The following is a 20,422-nucleotide window of genomic DNA, read 5'->3' on the forward strand; positions in this document are numbered from 1 at the left end:
CCCGGGGTCCCAGGATCGAGTCCTACATGAGGCTCCCTGCACGGAGCCTGCTTCTCCCTCTGCCTGTGTCTCTGCCTCTCTCTCTCTCTATGTCATGAATAAATATATAAAATATTTAAAATAATAATAATAAAAGCGGTGAAAACTGATGGAGCATACTGCAGACGTGAGAGTAATTATGTTAGTCTGTGGGCTTTGCAAAGAGAAACTATTTATTAGTGACATCCTTCAGTGTTTAGCTTCAATATCCTTTATCTACTCTGCGCCCCATCTCTTGGGGGTGAAAGCAATTTCTTCCTCTTATGAATTTTCATGACTGTCCCTCAAAATATTTACCGCTTTCTGGTTCTTCGTGCAGATATGTAAAATTGATGTAGGAACAAGTGAGGGGCAGACGGGGCTAGGCAGGGAAAGGCCCCAGGGTCAGGCTCCTACCTAAGAAAACAGAAAAGATAGTAAAAACAAAAAAAATAAACCTGACTCCCCAGCTCCAAAATGTTAGGGAGTCTCCCCCCTGTAATGGCCACTAAGTAATCCTAGAAACTCACCAGACGCAAAGAAATATGTCATTAAGGTGTTATCAATAGTCATTGCTCAAGGGCAGCCCAGGTGGCTCAGCGGTTTAGCACCTGCCTTAGGCCCAGGGCTTGATCCTGGAGGCCCTGGGATCGAGTCCCATGTCTGGCTCCCTGCATGGAGCCTGCTTCTCCCTCTGCCTGTGTCTCTGCTTCTCTGTCATGAATAAATAAATAAAATCTTTTAAAAAAAATAGTCGCTGCTCAAACCAAGACGACACAAGCATCTCAAGGCCATGGGCTACTTGACTAGGATCCCAGAAATCCTAGATGTAGAGAAATATGGAGGAGGTATGGACCAGAGAGAAGGGAGTGCCTTGTTTGGGCTCATGATATTTATAAAAACATCTGGTTTGTTATTATGATGGTTACAAGTCCACCTTGTTTGTCCAGAACATCCACCCTGATGTTAGCAAGAACTTGACCAAGCTCCCAGATCGGTTTCCTAGAAAAGACAGACCATAAAAGCCCTCAGTGACAACCCTACGGGGACCCTTCTCACTTCTGAGAGCTTTCTCTGTGTCTCTGCCTAATAAACTTTTATCGCTTTGCTCACTCTCTGTTGTCTGCCGGATTTGTTCTTCGACTCGATGAGACAAGAACCGAGCTCTCCTGTATGGCAAAGATCATTGACCCAACTGAAACATGATTAAGACACATTGACTTTGTGCATAGGGGCTGCTCAATTAATAGTTTATAAACAAGGAATCTGGAACCTTCCTGGCTCACATATGTCTGTTAGTAAGTCTACTGAGGGTAGACCCTGTTTTCTAAGAAAGCTGGATTTTGAATATTGTAAAAGTTGTAAAAATATTTATCAAGCATCTATAGTAGATGCCAAACAGTTTATATATTTTATCTTATTAATCCTCCCTATAACTTTGAGTTGTAGGTGTTACCCCAACTTCTAAAGATGAGGAAACAAATTTGGTGAACTTGTGTCAACCTTGTCCAAGGGTCATACAAGTGTTAGTTCCAAAGTCACTGGGCTGTGTCTGTTTCACTTGCCCCAAAGAGGAAAGAAAGGCATTCTGCGGTGATATGGTTTCCTAAAGCCATAAAACAGATTACTAAATAAGGCAAAGAGGCACAAAGAACAGGGCCCAAGATTTAGTCAGAGGACACGAAATTAGATCCTGATATCTCTCTCAAGCAATGCTAGATATTAGGAAGAATTTGGTCTTTCCTTTGGAATTTGGTTGTAACAAAACTTAGCCTTTAATTGTTGAAGCACTATGTTGTACGCCTGAAACGAATATAATGCTGTATTGTAACTGGAATTAAAATTAAAACTTCAATAAATAGTAGCACACACACACAAAAACTCAACCTCACACAAAAACTCAACCTTTAACAAATACAGCTTCTGACAGAGTTCACCAGTTGAGAATGCTTAGTATTTGCCTTTTGATAAGTAAGAAGACATTCTCATGTGTGTGATCCAAGAGGTTTTCAAAACCTATTTCGGTCTCTTACATTCCCATTTTTACTAAGTGTGTTCTAGTTCCCATGTTCCAAATCTTACTTGAGTGATAGTTGGAAATGTGGACTCTGGAGCTGAACTTCTTAAGTTCGAACCCCAGTTAGGCAAGTTAATGTCTATGTAATATTAGGCAAGCTGTGTTCCCTTCCCTGTGTTAAGAATGTTAGTACAGAACTTAGAGTCATACATTTATATATGTAAAGTCCTTGAAACAAGGTCTAGCCTGGTACGTAAAAAACATTATTAGATGCCCTTGTAAGTGGCCTTCTTTCCTCACCTGTTACCTAGCTAAAGTTAAGTGGGTTCCAGAAAGAAGCAGGGTGTCTCCTTCCTCTATACCTTCCTATGTACAGCATTGGAGAGTCTCTGCCTTGGGAATATGATCTACCTCTAAAACCCACCTCGGGGGGATCCCTGGATGGTTCAGCAGTTTAGTGCCTGCCTTTGGCCCAGGACGTGACCCTGGAGTCACAGGATCAAGTCTCGCGTTGGGTTCCCCACAGGGAGCCTGCTTCTCCCTCTGCCTGTGTCTCTGCCTCTGTGTGTGTGTGTGTCTCATGAATAAATAAATAAAATCTTTAAAAAAATAATAAAACCCACCTTGGCAGTTATATAGTGCAGTATAGGCAATGTAAGTCAGTGATCACAGCTGGGAGAGATGTAAAAAAGATCTCAGGTAAACCTCACTGAGTGTGCTTGCTGAGCTGAAATTGAAATTCAGGCTGACTGGAGAAGAGTTAATTTGTTCCCTCTTCTTGAGGCAACTTGATTGGGATTTTTTTTTTTTTCCATTTTGAAGTGGAAGGAGGCAGAAATAATTCTGTGCACCATGCCCTGGGAGGCTTATTCCTTTACTCATTCTTTAACAATTACTGGTTAAACATCTACCGCGCATTAGATACTCTCCTGGCTCTGACACTGGTGGCGGTGAACAATAACTTGCCTTCTGGTTGTGTATGTCGGGGCCTCCAATAATGAACAAGTAAGCAAACAAGATCATGTCAGCTGGGGAGAAGCATCTTAAAGGAAATGAAGCAGCGTGATGTAATCGAGAGAGAGGGAGGATGGACATATGCTTGAGATTGGTCAAGGGGGACATTGCCAAGAAGTGGCGTTTACACTAAGGCATAAAGGAGGAGTAGGAGACATGAAGGCAAACATCTGGGGAATGAGAGTTGCGATGAGAATGTAGGGGCCCTGAAGCAGGAGAAAGCCGGCCTTACTCAGGATAATAACCAAAGGCCTGTGTGTGGTCAGACCAGACGTAGTGAGCAAGGCAAGTGAGGTGGGGAGGGAAGCGGGAGAGCTAGGTTCTGGTGTCACGGAGTCAAAGAATGAATCTCGCAGACAAAGGAGAATGAGTAAAGCAATAGAAGTTTCTTAAGTAGGATACAGAGAGAGCTCTCGGGAGTGAGAGGGGTCCCGACAGGACTGCCAGCATAGGCCTCCACGGACAGGCTTTTATTTAAACTGACCAGGGAGCCTGTGACCTTATCATTTTTGTGATGTTCTGGCTTGAGTAAGGTCTGGTGATACCACCTTTAATGGCTTCCTTTTGGGTCTGGTTATTCTTTGTTGGTCACAGGTGACCATCATAAAAAAATATGTTATCTTTTCTACCCATACCTAGGGCAGGATGGTCTGGTTTGTTTTCTTATCTCTGGTTTCCTTACATCTCAGCATTTGGGGACTTTGTTTTGTAAGCCTGATTCCACCGCCCCCTACCTGTCTCTTCCTGCCTAGCCCTGCCTGTCTCTTACTCAGAGATGATGTCAGAGACATAGGCAGGGATTTTAATCAGCACATAGACATGAGCTAGTCTGCATTTTTTTAATGGTGATACTCGAGAAAGCAGATAGACTTTGGAAAACCAGCTCTCGGGTACAAGCATGAAAGCAAGAGACTCCATCTGGAGGCTATTCCAAACTAATCTCAGCTAATGTAGGCATTAAAGTTCCTATGATCTAATTTGCATGCACAGACTGTAGAACTCTGGGAGCCTAGATGATGAACGCTGGCGATGGCAACCAGATACAAAAGGAAAGACTCGAAAGATATTTTGAGTGATGTATGGAGTTGTTGAATCATATTGTACACCTGAAACTAACACTGAATGTTAATTATACTTCACTGAAAAAGGACGAACACATGTTTACAACCTCAAAAAAAAAAAAAAAGGGTACTCTAGAACTAAGATCAATGGAATTTATGGTGGGTTGGATGCTTTTTTTAAATATTTTATTTATTTATTCATGATAGACACACACACACACACACACACACAGAGAGAGAGAGAGAGAGAGAGGCAGAGACACAGGCAGAGGGAGAAGCAGGCTCCATGCAGGGAGTCCGATGTGGGACTCAATCCCGGGACCCCTAGATCATGCCCCAGGCCAAAGGCAGGTGCCAAACTGATGCGCCACCCAGGGATTCCCCGGGTTGGATGCTCTTGAAAGAGAAAGAGGATAATAGAAACAAAATGCAGGCAGGAAGACAAGGTAAAGCATCTGTTGTCCCAGACAGCGGAGGTTTGGGGACTTGACCAAGGGATAGAGTCATACACTACAGGTACTACGTTGGTGAGAACTTTTTGAGGAATGGTGTGCTGTAGGGGCTCTGGAGTCAGAGTCCACTTGTATCCCTATCACTTACTAGCCATGCGTCTTTGAGTAAATTGCTTAAACTCTCTGTACCTCGGTTTCCTTGACTGAAGATAGGGTTAAGACTACTGCCCACATAATCAAGTTGCTGCGAAGTTAAAATGAAATAATGCACCCAATGTGTTTAGCACAGTGTCTGGAACATAGTTTGCCCATAGTACAGGTTAACTATGATCGTGCTTCAGTATTAGTATCCCTTGGAGCATGAGTAGTAGACAGCCCTGGAAACAAAGTTACGTTTACACACATACACACATGCCCTGTGCTAATGGGTCTGGTGAGGTGCCTTGATAAGGACAGTTCAAGAGAAAAATGGAGCTGATTCATCCCTGTGAATTCCCATGAGAAACTGATTTGGGCGGGGGGGAAGATCGATTGTGCCAATCATTCAGACACAGTTGGGCATTATGGCAGAGGCTGCTGTTGGTCCCTCAATATCTATCCTCTCCATTATGAGTTAAATTGTGCCCGTCTTAAAATTCATATGTTGAAGTCCAAGCCCCAGTACCTTAGGATGTGACTTTATTTGGAGATAAGTCTCTTTAGAGATTATCAAGTTCAGTTGAGGTTGTTATGATGCATCATAATCCAGGGTGACTAAAGCCCTTACAAAAAGGGGAAATTTGGACACAGATGTAGACAGAAGGACTATATGAAGAGACACAGGGAGATATCTTGGCTCTCCAAGCTGAGGAGAGAGGCCTGGAACAGATCCTTCTCTCACAGCTCTCAGAATGAACCAACCTGCCAACACCTGGGTTTCTAATTTCTAGTCCCTAGATCTGTGGGAATAAATCTCTATTGTGTAAGCCACCTCTCAAGAGACTGATTGATAAACCAGAATGTCAGAGGATAAGAATTGTTTCTCCTTAGGGCATTCTCTCTTGGCCCATAAATTCCTTTAACCAAATCATGGATTAGAAAGATGCTCAGTGAATATAAGAGTAAATGAAAGAAATGGAATAGATCTAAAATGTTGCCTTGAAATTGTAATGAACCACAATGGCTCATTCCATTCCAGGAACATTTCTAGGTAAAGAAAAGACAAAGCATTCTAGGGGCTCCTGGGTGGCCCAGTTGAGTGTCTGCCTTCAGCTCTGGTCATGATCTTGGGGCCCTGGGATTGAGCACCGTGTAGGGCTCCCTACTCAGTAGAGAGTCTGCTTGTCCCTCTGTGCCTCCCCCAGCTCATGCTCTGTCTCAAATAAAGAAAATCTTAAAAAATAAAGACAAAGCCTCCTTTCCTCTTGACAACTAAAAGCTGTTTCTTTGACCACCCCTTTTTTTTATTTTTTTAAGATTTTATTTATTTATTCATGAGAGACACAGAGAGAAGGGCAGAGACACAGGCAGAGGGAGAAGCAGGCTCCCTGTGGGGAGCCCGATGTGGGACTGGATCCAGGTCCGGGATCAAGCCCTAAGTCAAAGGCAGATGCTCAACCGCTGAGCCACCCAGGTGCCCCTTTGGCTCTCCTTTTTCCTAGATACCATAACCTTATAAGTGTTTCATACAGATTCTTGACCAAGATTTAGGAAATACTTCTGTTCTGGAGGGTTACTCTAGGAATTTCTATTCCCCATCCTGGTGGGTTGAGTCTTACTATTTAATTTTAGATGATTACCTTTGCTTGTCCCTAAATTCTGGGGCTCCCTACTTTAATACCCAGGAATTGACTACATTAGCTTCAGTAAGTACAATTTCTGACAAATGTTCTAGGAATCAAGAGCCATTAACTCACTATTCAGAGTTTAAAGCTGCCTTTAATAAAAATTGTCTGTAGCTTTCCACATCTATTTTCTCAGTCCAAACCAGATATTCAGGTTATCCTATGACTTGATGTTGACTAATTTGTTCATCATAATTAGATGTGTCACAATGCGGATGTGCTTAGTGATTTGCATTGCAATCTATTTAAAATTATTCCCATCCATAAATTGTTGAGACGAAAGGGCCTTCAAGTTTAAATGAGTTTAATTATCATCTTATAACCATACAGGAAATATTGAAATGTTATATTGGCATTGATTCTAATGCATCGAAAGAAGTTATGAATAGCTAATTTGTAAAGACTGGAGAGGTTCTGTGTTCAATCTTGTCTAAATAAACTCCGATTGGGCTGCCTAGAGAAAGTGTCTTAGAAGTCACTTGGAGAAATGTCTCATTTTATCCTGGTGAATAAGCTTAATAAACTGGGGGTCTTTTTCTTTCTGAACTTTATCTGTAATTTAAAAATGCTTTTAATACCTCCTTATTCCATTGTTTTATCAAAAAATATTCTTGTGGCTTACGCCATCTGAGTTCTCCATGAAAGTGATCGTTGAAGCAAACAATCATTTTGATTTTAAAAGGGCAATAGAGATCACACATAACAGTTATTTCACTAAAGAATACAATATATTAAGAGCTCTGAAATTGTTCTGTTTAAAGTGAAATACTTGAGCGAACTGCAATTTTGGAACTTAACTGGGATGCATTGTAATCCACGCTGCATCCTCGGGGGTTGGCAGTCTTTTAGACGGGCATGTCAAGTGCTCAATTAGTCTTTCTGATGAAGATTCTGTGCCTGTAAGACCTCTTTTCTCAGTTGCCACCTCTCTTAATCACTGTACAGAAAATTCTCCACATCTGTGAGCTCTTGGAATTTCAGCCAGTGGTTCTTAATCAAGGCAGCACATTTGAGTCACTCCAGGGAGTTTTTTTGAGTGATTGATCTTTCACATTAAATGTGCTACATCCGTATTTTGCTTTGTTTTTTAAATATCTATGTGATTTACATATCAAAGAATCCCACCGTTTGAAGTAGAGTTTAGTGGCACTTACTGAATTCATACAGTTGTACAACCATCCCCACAGTTTAGTTTGAGAAACCATGGCCCTGTAAAATGCCCCTTGTGTCTGTTTATAAATAATCATATGGGAGCTTTTAATAAAAGATAATAGATCGCACCCCATAGGCCAATAATATTGGAATTTCATTGAGAGTAAAACATCAACATTTTGTGTGAAAAACACTCCATGTGATTTAATGTAAACCCGTACTGAGATCCACTGATTTGGACAAAACTTCACAGAAAATGTGAAGATTTGGAAAGTGTGGAGGCAACCCCTTCCTAACTGAGAGATCTGGTCAGTTGAGACCAGCGTTGTCGCATCACCAGCACAGTAACTAGGACCTTTAGAACATCGAGACAATGGTGGGGTTTTGATCACTCTGTTATTCTTATTGTTTACTTTGCCTGGAATCTTCTCTCCTTTTTCCTGCAGCTCCTTCCATGCACACCTAGTTGGCCTAGTGAAGCCAAACACCTCCCCAGAGAATTCTCACTGCTGCCTCACTTGTGTCTCCACAACTCTGAGCAAACTATCATAGTCCTCTTTGCACTGCATGGCAGCTGCTTGCTTATATTGCACCTCTTCTGTTATTTTGAGAGCTCCTTGAAAAACCGGGGCCATGACACATTCACTTGGTATTCTAGACAGTGTCTGGCATGAAGGAGATTCCTCACGAATGCTTGGTGAATTCAGAAAAATGAGTGATTTTAAACAAACAAACAAAAAAAAACCCCAACACTATGGGGAGCTTCAGCTGTGATTCACAACCTTGACTACAAATTAGAATCAACTGAGGAGTTTTCCAAAATCCCTATGACCAAATCATACCTAGAACACTTAAGTCAGAATTTCTAGGGATACAAGCCAGCAACATTTTTTTCCAACTCCCCTGGTGACTCTTTTTAAGATTTTATTTATTTATTAATGAGAGACAGACAGAGGGGCAGAGGGAGAAGCAGGCTCCATGCAGGGAGCCCGCGTGGGACTCGATCCCAGGTCTCCAGGATCAGGCCCTGGGTCAAAGGTGGCACTAAACTGCTGAGCCACCCGGGCTGCCTCCCCTGGTGATTGTAATGTGTAGCCGAACTTGAGAACTATGAGATTAAAGCCTTAGAGCATGGTCCAAGAGTACTTCTTTGACCAAAAAGATCTCTGCCCGATTGTCTCAAACATAAATTATCTGCTGTTACATTGCTTGAAAAGAGCTCAGAAGCACACATGGGTTGACAAATATCTGTTTAAGACATATGCAAAGAAAAAAAGAAAAAAAAAACCAAAGGAAAAAAAAGACATATGCAAAGCCCCTACGAGTCTCAAGAAAGAGTAATAGCAATTATGCAATAGCAGAAATTACTGAAGTCTGATTACTTACCTCCTGAGATCTCACTTGAAGAACCATTATGAAACAGGAATCTTTTTTTTTAAGAATTTTAAAAATTTTTTTTTTATTTATTTATGATAGTAACACACAGAGAGAGGCAGAGACACAGGCAGAGGGAGATGTAGACTCCATGCACCGGGAGCCCGATGTGGGACTCGATCCTGGGTCTCTAGGATTGCGCCCTGGGCCAAAGGCAGGCGCTAAACCGCTGCGCCACCCAGGGATCCCGAAACAGGAATCTTAATTTGGAGAATATTGGAAGTGTCAAAGCAGAAGTTGCACTGAGTAGTGTTAGATAAGTAAGGAAGTCTCTCAAGTAGGGGAGAGATCAGAACTCCACCCAAACACAGAGTGAGAGCGTTTTTAAGTGCTGGTGTGTGAATGAGAACACAGGCCATCTCTCTACCTGCTTATTGGCTCTATGCAAAGGAAAAGTACTTTCTTGTGTCTTTGGTAACAGGACACAGGTTTATGATATGAAGTAAGGCACCTACTGGAATTGGCTCGGGCCCTTCCATTGGTGACAGACATAGGGTTGCTATCTCCTTTGGTGATTACACTTCAGAGACATGAATCACAAACTCTTGAGAGAGACGTTCCTAAATTGTAACACTGGTGAGAGACTTCTTAAAAGATTTCCATCTCAAAGGGGAAAAGTTATTATAATTACAAGTTTTCTAAAGAAAACGCCCTAGGAAAGTGGAGGTCGGGAGGATGCATCAGGAAGCAGCCTCTCTAAGGTCTAGTCAAGCCTGGAGATATTTGTGAAGGCAGTCTTGGTCAAAGTCAAATAAATAGGTAATTTTGAACCCCCTTGAGGGGGGTAAATAAGGTTAGGTCCAGAGGCGCTGCTGCCAAAGAAGGGTCTCAGCAAAGAGCTTCCACAGCAAAGTTTAGCATGAGGGGATTGGGTACTTGGAAGAACCAAAGAGGAAAGCTAGCAAAGGGCTTGAGAAAGTTCTGGGGATGGTGAGAGTATTTTGCAGCTTTCCCTGCAGAGCCTGTGTTGATAGCCAGCAAGTGAGATGGAAACTACATCCTTCAGCACACTCTTCTTCCAGAAGGAATGCTCAGGTCCAAATTCCACTCCATCTTGCAGCTACTGAGAAAAAAATACCCACAACTGCAATCCACAAATGGCCTGAAAAGGTCCTGCCAGCCACCTCATCGCTCTAGGTCCATTCAAATGTGACTTCCGGCCCCAAAGTCTCTTACTGTATTATCCCAAGCCAGTTATGACAGTAGAGGAAGCCACAGAGACGTTTGCCCTGCACTTGTTCCAACAAGCAGTGTGAGTTAGTTTGTTGGAATTTGGGGAGACTTCATTTGGTTTTGTTGTGAAATCATGGGAGTGCTTTTTTTAAAAAAAAAAATCTGTAGATCGAGATTCTTCCCCACCTTCTATCTGGCAGCTTCTCCTTCCTCATGGCTCCCACTCTTTTCCCTTCAGCACTTGACTTTTTAGCCTTTAATCCATTTAACTCAGCAATTCTCAACAGTATCAGCAATTCTCGGCAGTATCAACGCTTCCACGGGTCTCCAGCCTGCTGCAGGTTTTGGATCCACCACCCCCCCAACTGGGCAAGCTATTTCCTTAAAGTTTCTCTCTTTCTCCCAATATTTATTTATGTACATCGTGTTGGTTCTGTTCTCTGTGGAATCCTGGCTATTATATACCACGCTTGAGCTTAATAATAAACGTCCCCAGCACATTTAAAGTCCTCTGTGGGCTCCTCCCTGGTCATGGTGAGTTTCTATTGTGATTTTTTTTTCTGGTACAGTACATGCCCCTTAACTGGGAATTTGCATTCCATGGCTTCAGTTACCTGGGGTTCAACTGTGGTCCAGTAACAGAAGGTCCTTCCGATATACAGTCGGAAGGGCAATAGTGGCCTGATGCTATGTCACCACCTACGTCATTCACCTCCCTTCATCTCCTCATGGAGGTATGTTGTCATCTGACCTCATCACAAGAAGAAGAAGGGCGAGTACAGGACGGGAAGACTGTGACAGAGAGACCACCTCTGCACAGCTCGTATTACAGGGTATTGTCATTCTATTTTATTATTAGTTATGGTCGTCAACCTCTTACGGTGCCTAATTTGGAAATTAACCATTATTGTAGGCCTGGATACGTAGGGAAATGATATAGTATATATAGGCTTCAAAGTATTGGCACGTCCAGGATCTCAGAACACATCCCCCCAGAGAAGGAGAAGCTCCTTGGCAAATCCTTTGAAGAAGAGATTTGGCCCTTCACCCAGTAGATGACAGGAAGGTCATGGAACCTTGGACATTTGCACCGGCTTAACGAAGCTCCTAACTTAATGGAGTAATGCCACGTCCTCTCACCATTCAAGACATGTATCATCTATCAGACCAAAAACACAGCTCCCAGGGTTCTGCTAATCAGCCTGTCCAGGTCAGGGCTCTCTCTCCTGCAGTTCGGGATCCTCCAAGTGGCCCTGTGACTGCAGAGCAATTATACTCCCACCAGCCACACAACCTCTGGTGTGGGACGGAGCCCTGTCGCTTCTTGTTTTTCTCAACAGGGATGATTTGACCTTGCGAAGATTCTTGAGTGCATGCCTTCCTTTCCACACCACTGCCAGAGCTTTGCCTCAGGATTCCATCTCTTTATTCTCTCTCTCTCTCTCACCCTGCAGTGTCCATCCTGTCCAGCATGCTTAGCTTATTATGGCACAGGACTGACCACACAGAAACCTGTATGGTGGAGTCCTAATACTCTTTCTCTCCTTCTCTACTCTGCATGGGTCTCACAAAAACTAACCAATTCTCAAGTGTGCCATATACTCCAATGTATTTGTGCTTTTCTTCTTACCTGCCTGCTGTTTTGGTATTTGGCTAGAGGCCTTTCCTTTATTTTTCCACCAGGGCATTCCTACACATTTCAGAAGCCCCACTCAAGTGACAACGCCATATGAAGCTTTTGCTAGATCCCCTGTCCCATGAGAAAAATGAATTCCCCGTCTCTTAGACCCCGTAACACCTGTTTCATACCTCTATAGTAGACATTGTGGTATTAGCATTTCACAAACTGGCAAAGGTTCTTTGGTGATACTTAGAGAAGGGAAAGATGATTCTAAACAAAGAACATGCTCTTCTTAGAGTCATCCAGCCCCTACGATGATTAAGATTTTTGCTGGGCCAATTAAAACAGCCTGAAAGTTCTTCTTGAAGTAACTAACTCCCGAGGTCTTCCTAGATCTCCCATGGCAGTAAGCTTCTGGTGTGCTGCCCACCTGGCTTGCCAGACCGACAAAGGCGTGGCCCCACAGCAGAGCCTGGTAGGCAAAGAGGAAGGAGAGATGGTAGGAGCAGGTGTGGAGAGAAGGGCACGCGGCATTGGAGGTACCAAGATGCCACCGCCATCAAGAGGAGGAGGTGGTTGGCAGACAGTTGGAAATGCACACCTGAAGCTCAGGAGAGGGCAGAAAGTTGGAAAGTCCTCAGGCTAGAGACCATAACCACATCATGAAAGTGAACGAGCAGTCCTTGGGAGAGTACATATATCTAACACCGAAAGAAGGATGCAGATGAGCCAGACAAGAGTCTTAAAAAAAATTTTTTTTTAAATTTAAACAATTAAAAAGAGAACCAGGAAGTATCCTAGCAGTCCCCAAGAGAGGAGTTCCCAGTAGCATGGAGAGAAACCACTGAATCTGACAACTGGAACTGTGACCATTGATAAGTTCAGAGGAGAAAGGGACAGTGAAATCAGAGTGTGGGGCTTACGGAGTCAGCAAGTGATTGAGTGAATTCCAGTGAATTTCAGTAATGGGGTTAAGGAGAGAGATAAAGCCATAGTTCCATCTGAAACAATAGCAAGATCAAAAGAAAGCCTTCTCTGTCATTTCCCCTCCTTTCTTTTCATGAGCCTCCTTCCTTCTCTCTCTCTCTCCCTCCCTTCCTGCCTTCTTTCATCTCCTCCTCCTCGGTGTGTAGAACATATATATTTATCTCTAAATTAAATATTTGTAGGTTCAGGGGAAGAATCCATGAAGAGAAACAGAGTAAAGGTATAAAGAGGCAATAACTGCAAACATAAGGCTGTGGAAGGGGCAAGAGCCAGTGGCCAGAGATCTCAACTCTGTAGAGAAATGAACTTCTTTAAAGGAGGGAAGACTGCTTACATAGAAATGCAGAAATGCAGTGTGTGTGTGTGTGTGTGTGTGTGTGTGTGTGTGTGTGTGTGTGTAAATACTGAGATTTACACATCATGGTGCTTAGATCCATCTGAGCATGCTGTGCACTCGCTTCTGGTGAGTGAAGGTGGTGAGTCCAGGCTGAGATTGTTTGGTCCTGGCACCTGGTGGGTGCTCAGTCAGTGTTTGTCAGAAGAGGAGGGCTTGGCTGAGAATGATAAGGAATTGCTCAGCAATAAACAGAAAGTTTGCTTATCAAGAATGTGGACTCCATTAACTACAGTCTTCCATTAGCTTCTTATCATAACATTCTGCTGCGGACACAACCTGGGAACAGAAGGAGGAGAAACAGCTGGGAACAGAAGGAGGAGAAACAGCTGGGAGAAGGAGAACCCAGCTTCAGGGTTGGAAATTGATGAGGTGTGGACCTTTGGTAGGAAAAAGAATGGAACAGAGGGTTGACTATGGTCATTAGGACACCCCCGAAATATGAGCCAGAAATGTCAAACCATGGTGCAGATGGCCATCCTAATCAGACCAAAGCCTCCAGTGTCCTGTGAAAATCTCCATGCTTGTCACATGAAGATGACCTAGAAATCCCAAACGTGATAGCTGCTCCACCTCCAGAAGGTTTCCTCCGTCTGAAACAGTCTCACCCTTATTTACCCTCTCATTTGGCTGACTTCTCATCCTTCACACTTGAGTTTGCTCCAACTTTGGTGACAAGAGGATTAAGTGCGGTAACAGATGTGAATAGTGCCACTTAGAGTAGTGCCTAACATAGCAACGTTTTACTAACGCTCAGTAAACGTCAAGGAAAGGAAAAAAGGAAAGAAAAAAAATGCAGGAAGATATTACTAAAATCAGGGTTCATCTGTAAGAGATAAGTCTTTATTGCTTGAGGCACTGACCCATCCCCTTTTTGTCTAAAAGTTGGTCAGGAAGCCAATCCTGGGAAACATCCTCATCTCTGCCTGAGTCATACTCTGTTAAGAAGTATAGAGAGAAAGAAATGGTTGTTTATGGATCAGAAACAGCTTGTGTGTCATGTTGGGAAACACTTGTTATATGTAAAATATTTTGAGGCAAACAAAAAAAAAATTGTTTTCCATGTTCTATGCTAAAGCAGTGACCTGAAAGAATGAATGTTGCTCTTTCGCATGCATAAGTGGATAAGAAGTATCAACAGTCATAGGAAGAATCATACTTACTGTTTTATAAAAATGTTTCCTGATAAATTCTTAGTCCATTGCTTCCATGCTAATCTTTGGGTATGTTTAAGAGAGGAAAATAGAAGTCAGTGGATTAATAACTATCACTTATTAAGCACCTGTTATTTACACAGTGAGAAGCCCTTAGTGAAGCAGCTATATGACTTGGTGTAATTTTAGTAACACTGTGGTAGATATTATTGGATTCATTTTATGTATGTGGCTTAGAGATGGCACCCTCCATCATTTATCTAAAATTGTGCAAAGCTAAGATTTAAAGCCAGGTCAAACCTAGGCACTTGGCCACTATGCCATGTTTCCTACTGGGAATTTTTTTAAAGATTTTATTTATTTATTCATGACAGAGAGAGAGAGAGAGAGAGAGAGAGAGAGAGAGGCAGAGACACAGGCAGAGGGAGAAGCAGGCTCTCCCTGCAGGGAGCCCGATGTGGGACTCCATCCCAGGTCCCTAGGATCATGCCCTGGGCCAAAGGCAGGTGCTACATTGCTGAGCCATCCAGGGATCCCACCTACTGGGAATTAATTATGAAGCTATCAGTACTAAGATACTAATTACAAGTAATTTTCTAGTTGGAAAAGATGAAGTTTCCTTACATCTATATTCTATACTTTGAATATTAGTTTAAAAAATTTATCGGATGATAGGTACATTACATGAATTATAAGGAAGTAAATATCAAGTTTGGGAATGACTGTGTAGATTAATGCTTATGTTTTGGTAGCTAATGTGTTAAAGAGTTTTATGGATCTTTTCTTTTTTAAAAACAAAACAGAAATAATCCTCAGGAGAAAATTAGATATTAGAGGCACATTTGCAAAAAGAAACTGAAGCCCACTTTAATAGTGGCTGTTTGCAATGACATTCATAAGCATGAATTTTTAAAACTTGACTGAATATATTTAAATTATAAATGGGGTACACGCGCCTTTCCTTGTCAAATGATACAGACACGAATAGAAAGCTAATAACGTCCCCTCCTCACTCTGCCATCCTTCCCTTCTGAATAATTTTGATGCGTATCTTACCAGAAATTTTCTATATTCATATAAAATATATGAAGCATATATAAGGTTAAGTTATATTACAAAATATTTCACATCATTCTGCTACTGCATTTTTTAAAAACATCTATTATGTAGATTCTTCTCTAAGGCAATAATTTAAATCTTAGCCAGAGATTCTCAACCCTTGTTGCAGGTTCAAATTACTCAGACAGCTAGAAAGAAAAATTGCCAGAGCCTCACTTCCAGAGATTCCAGTTTAATTGACCTGGGCGGGGCCTTGGCATCAGCAAGCTGCCCAGTTGACTCTGACTGTGTAGCTGTTTAGAACCCCTGATTGAAGCGATCCCAGCAGGCCGCAGATACCAGCCCCTGCCTGAGCTGTCGTGGTAGGAGTCCTCCCGGGGAGGCCCTCCACCCAGGTTGCAGCTTCGCAGCTGCCTGGGGAAGCTCTGGGAGGCCCATTGTAAATTTTAAGTGTGCTCAGGAAGACTGGCTATCAGATAGAAAATTTGATCTTCAATCACGTTGGGGATACTCAAAGGACTGCAAAGCATGCTACCAAGGCCACGCATTTCAGAGCCCACGTCCATAAGTGTCTGCGCTGTGAAGCTGGATGTATTCCCAGAGTTGAGTAAACTCTAGAGACTAGCCCTTGCCTGCAGAAGGAGGTTTCTAGATTCAGACATCAGAGCAAGCCACACCCAGAACTCGTTCCTCCCCGCTGGGAGAGGCACCATCTCCGCGGGTGCAGGAGCTGGTTTGGCTTCCCTGGCCTGGTCTGGGAGAGTCTGCCAGCCTCCCAAGCGGATCCCTGAATCTGCCCTGGAGACCTCCTCGCTGCTAGGGAAACGTTATAGGATCCTTGAGTTTCCTTCACTTGGGCTGCACTTTTGAGAAAACGTAAGATGTACAAAAGAGTTGGGGGGGGAGGCTTTTTGTTTCAGTGGCAGCCAGTGATCATTAGGTTTTGGTCTTCAGTATTGCCACGATTGCTTCTGTCTTTTCTCAATTTCCTTTCCTTTCTCAAAGCACTTAGTCAGCCAGAAGGGTTTTTTTTTTTTTTTAAGATTTTATTTATTCATGAGACACAGAGAGGCGGAGACACAGGCAGAGGGAGAAGCAGGCCCCACGCAGGGAGCCCGACGTGGGACTCGACGTGGGACTCGATCCCGGGTCCCCAGCATCACAGCCCGTGCTGCAGGCGGCGCTACACCACTGAGCCATCCAGGGATCCCCGAGGTCAGAAGTTTTGAGAGACCAAACTGGGTTGTAATTTATTTAGAAGGAAAAAAAATGTAAATCCCTGAGTTTTATTTTTTATTATTATTATTTTTTTAATCCCTGAGTTTTAAAAGCTAACAGACCACGGCAGGTATATATGCACAAAGCACCGTGCAGACTGAGTGAAGGCAGGCGTGGGGGCAAATCCAAATTGTGGTCTTTTTCTCAATTTCTCTCCCAGTTATAAAAGGACACCATTAAATGCTTAGACTCGATCCCTTTGCGCTCTAAAAAAAGAAATAAACAAATAACTGCCAGGCATTTGAGGTCTAGGCGACGCGCGCGGGGTGACCCGCAGGGCCCGGGGCCAGCGCGGCACCTGCCGGGCCCGGTGCTCCAGCAGCCGCGGGGACGCCGGCCTCCTAGACCACGCCCCCTCCTACGTCACGGGGGCGGGGCGACCGGCGATTGGCTGCTGGCGGGAGCGGGGCGGGGCCGGAGGAGGAGGCGGGCCGGGAGGCGGACCCGGAGGAGGCCGAGGGGTCGCGGGCGGGCTCGGGCTCCCGCAACCCGCCTAGGGGCCGGTCTTCGGAGACTTGATCCCCCCTCCCCGTCCCCTCGCGCCTCCGCAGGAGCCGATGGCGGGCGCAGAAGCACGGCCGCCTCCGCGCCCCGGGGCGGTGCTCGGCTTCCCTCGCGCAGCCTGAGCGTCGCGGTCGCCGAGCTGGGATGTGCGCGGACCGAGCACCGGTAAGCGGGACGCGCGGGCGCCCCGGCCCGGCCCGGGTCACTTCCCCCGCTGCTCCCCGCCTTCCCCTCCCGCTTCCCCGACGGCTGCTCCCGGGGCCCCCCGAAGCGCCTCGGAAGTGGCCTCGAGGGCTGTGGTTGAGCTAGAAAAAAAAAAAGCAAAAAAAGCAAAAAGAAAAAAAAAGCAAGAAAAGCAAGGAGGGGGGCGGGGAGGCAGAGCGGTTCCAGCCCCTGGATGTCCATTTCGAAGGAGGAGCTGCTTCTCTCGCTTCCGAGCGCGCGGGGGTTCGCGCGGAGGTGGACTCCGCGCACGCGCACTCCCGTGGCGGGAGCGAGCCCAGGTTGGTCTCCCGCGCGGCGAGGAGGATGCGCGTCCAGGTGGGGACCCCGCAGGTGGCGCGGGGCTTCCCTGGGAAGGAAGGGGGTGTTTCCACTGGAGCTGGCCCGCTCCTAGTGATGGCGGGGGCGCTGCCACCGGGCCCGCCGTGGTCCCCGCGCGCGGGGGGACCGTGGGAGGGCGGGGCCCGGGACGCGTCCGAGCTGCGCTCACCTGGCGACAGGCTGCCCCAGGTGCCCGGGCTGCCCCGGAGGCCGCGGGGCCCTCCCGCCTCCTGGCGCGCAAGTTCTTTGCAGGAAAGACCTGTTCTGTGGTCTGACAGCGAGGCTGGCTCCGAAGCGCCTGCAAACACTGATGCCCAAGAATCGGGGCCCCTTATCCAGCAACCATCCCATTGCTCTATCAGAAAACTCCGGGGGGCATAGGAGTTTTTATCTACTAGGTCAAATTTCTGCAAAGAGTACCATCCTAAAAGTCCTAAAACTCTTTTTTTTTGGGGGGGGGGCTTGTTAAGAGCAGGTTGATAACACATGGTCACCTGTAACTACTACACCTTCAACTCACCACCTTCAACTGCTTCATTTCCCCAGCGTGAGTCAAGCCACGGGAAGAAGTGATGTCTGCTCCTTCTTGGTGTCCTTACAAATGGGTATTACATACCTGCATTGAGATAGATTGGTGGTTTTTTTTTTTTTGAGATAGATTGTTTTTATCGAAATGAGGCCACACTGCATGTATTCAACATAGGCAGCTAGGCAACTGTTCAAAAAAGTTTCGGGGAGTTTTAAAAATGACACTGATGATGTAACATTTGTTAAATTGTATTGAGAAATGGGAAATCCAAGCAGTCTAAAACTGGGTTTCAAGGGGCACCTAGGTGGCTCAGTTGGTTAAGTTTTTGCCTTTGGCTCAGGTCATGATCCCTGGGGGTCCTGGGATCCAGTCCCTTGTGGGCTCCTTGCCCAGCGTGGAGTCTGCTTCTCTCCCTCCCTCTGCTCATGCTCCTGAGTGCACTCTCTCTCTTTCTCTCTCTCAAATAAATAAAATCTTAAAAAAACAACACAGGATTTCAGGAATGCCTGACCTTTGCATAGCAGGAACCAAATACTTCTTCAGTACAATTACTTAGTGAATCTAAATAGAAATGGAATAGGTTGTTTTTTTATTCTGATGTCAGTGAAATGAAGGAAATGACTCATTGGTTAGACAAACTTCTTTCAGTTTTTAGATTAAGAGGTAAAAATGTGCACATGTTGAAGGCTGATCTAGTTAGAAGAAGTCTTTTTAATGAAGGGAAAGCAAAGAAAATGCTACAAGCAGGATCACCTGGGGAGTCTCAAAACCCAACACATTGGTGAAGATACATTTAATCTCTTGTCAGTGCTTGAAAAAAAGGAGAATCTGTTGATCAACTCTTGGAACAGTGTGTGTGCTGGATGCTATCACCATTTCTGGGCCATAGTTAGAGCAGCTGAGTAGCTTTCCTTGTTGCGTAAGAAGAGGTTTGAAGTGAGTGTATGCTCTTGAAGACATTCCCTTCCTGTTATCTTAGATGGGTTTGTTTGTTTTAGGAATCCTCTTAGCCACAGAAACATGGTCCTTTTCATGGACCTAGTGGCACTATTAGAGTAAGAAGTAATAATGGTACTAGTTGTGTAGAATACGTGTAGCCTTCATGGAATCTTTCTTTATGCTTCTAAATGGAGGGTGTATTCTTATAGCAATTGGATGTAATAATATGGGAAAATATATTAAAGCCTGTAAATCTTTCCAGGCTTTGACTCAATAATCCTGGGTCTAGAAATACATACCAAGGAAATCATCTGAATTTTATATGAAGATTTATAAATCTGTCCATTACCATCTTATCTGTAATATGAAAGAAAAAGAAACATAATTAAGCCCCCAATAGCAAAATACTTAATGTACTATATATCTATGTTGATAAAATTCAGTTCAAAAATAGTTTTTAAAAACATTTCATGATTCAAAAATATCCTTGCAGTGTATTGGGTTGAAAAAGCAAAATTTAACACTAGTATCTTGAATGTGTAGAAGATAATTTTGAAATATAAAATAGAATTTTCTCACATATTAAACTCTTCCTGTATGTCAGACATTGTTCTATATTAACAAATATTGAACGTTGAACAAGACTGTTGTACTTCCTGTTTGCCTACAAGTTCCTGTTTGTATCAATGGGTATATTCACTGACATATATGAAAAAGAAATTGGATTTGTAGGTGGTGGAGTTAGAGCTTTCTAAAAATATTTTCCCTCATATTCCCAAATCTTTTATGGCAACTATTATTTTTATAATCACGAAAATACTGTTTTGAAAAATATTACCAAGAGATACCCAAACTGAAATTAAAACTCTTATGGTCTACATTTTACATACTATAAGCCCTTTTCAAAAGATACGATAAAATACAGTGAGAGAGAGACACCCATGTGAAAAATCATGCCCAATGGAAAATAGACATAAATAGGCAACCACAAAAGGGAAAAATGGACTTTTTTAAGGTTGGGAGGAGAACCCTAAGCATGGAAAAAAGTTACCACATTTTTACACATCGTATTAACAAACATGAAAAGTAAATTAAAATGTGTGAAGTTGTTGGGAAGGAAGACTTTGTTTAATGGTACAGAAAAATGTTCATGATAGAAGGAATGAAAAGTTTAAAAATCTTACTTTTGAAAAAAAAATCCAATCTATGCACAGAAACTACTTTATTGGGGGAGAAAAACCAAAATGTTCATGTTACTTATATTTGGATG

The 20,422-nt window shown here is 43.8% G+C and overlaps 1 protein-coding gene across 4 annotated transcripts in view; it reads left to right on the plus strand.

Annotated features, from left to right (window-relative positions):
* The first annotated feature begins 17,048 nt into the window (after window positions 1-17,048).
* Window positions 17,049-20,422, plus strand: part of ATP10D (ATPase phospholipid transporting 10D (putative)) — a 100,063-nt gene continuing 96,689 nt past the window's right edge. Inside the window, exon 1 of one of the 4 annotated variants that reach the window (XM_041723854.1) lies at window positions 17,049-17,306. The gene's annotated coding sequence lies outside the window, so the exon portion shown is untranslated. Of the gene's footprint in view, window positions 17,307-17,334; window positions 17,645-20,422 lie in introns of those variants that run through there. The other 3 variants (XM_041723853.1, XR_005982953.1, XM_041723852.1) reach the window with 3 other exon arrangements.

The sequence above is a fragment of the Vulpes lagopus genome, chromosome 12 (genome assembly GCF_018345385.1).
Source record: "Vulpes lagopus strain Blue_001 chromosome 12, ASM1834538v1, whole genome shotgun sequence".
In the NCBI taxonomy this organism is placed as follows: Eukaryota; Metazoa; Chordata; class Mammalia; order Carnivora; family Canidae; genus Vulpes; species Vulpes lagopus.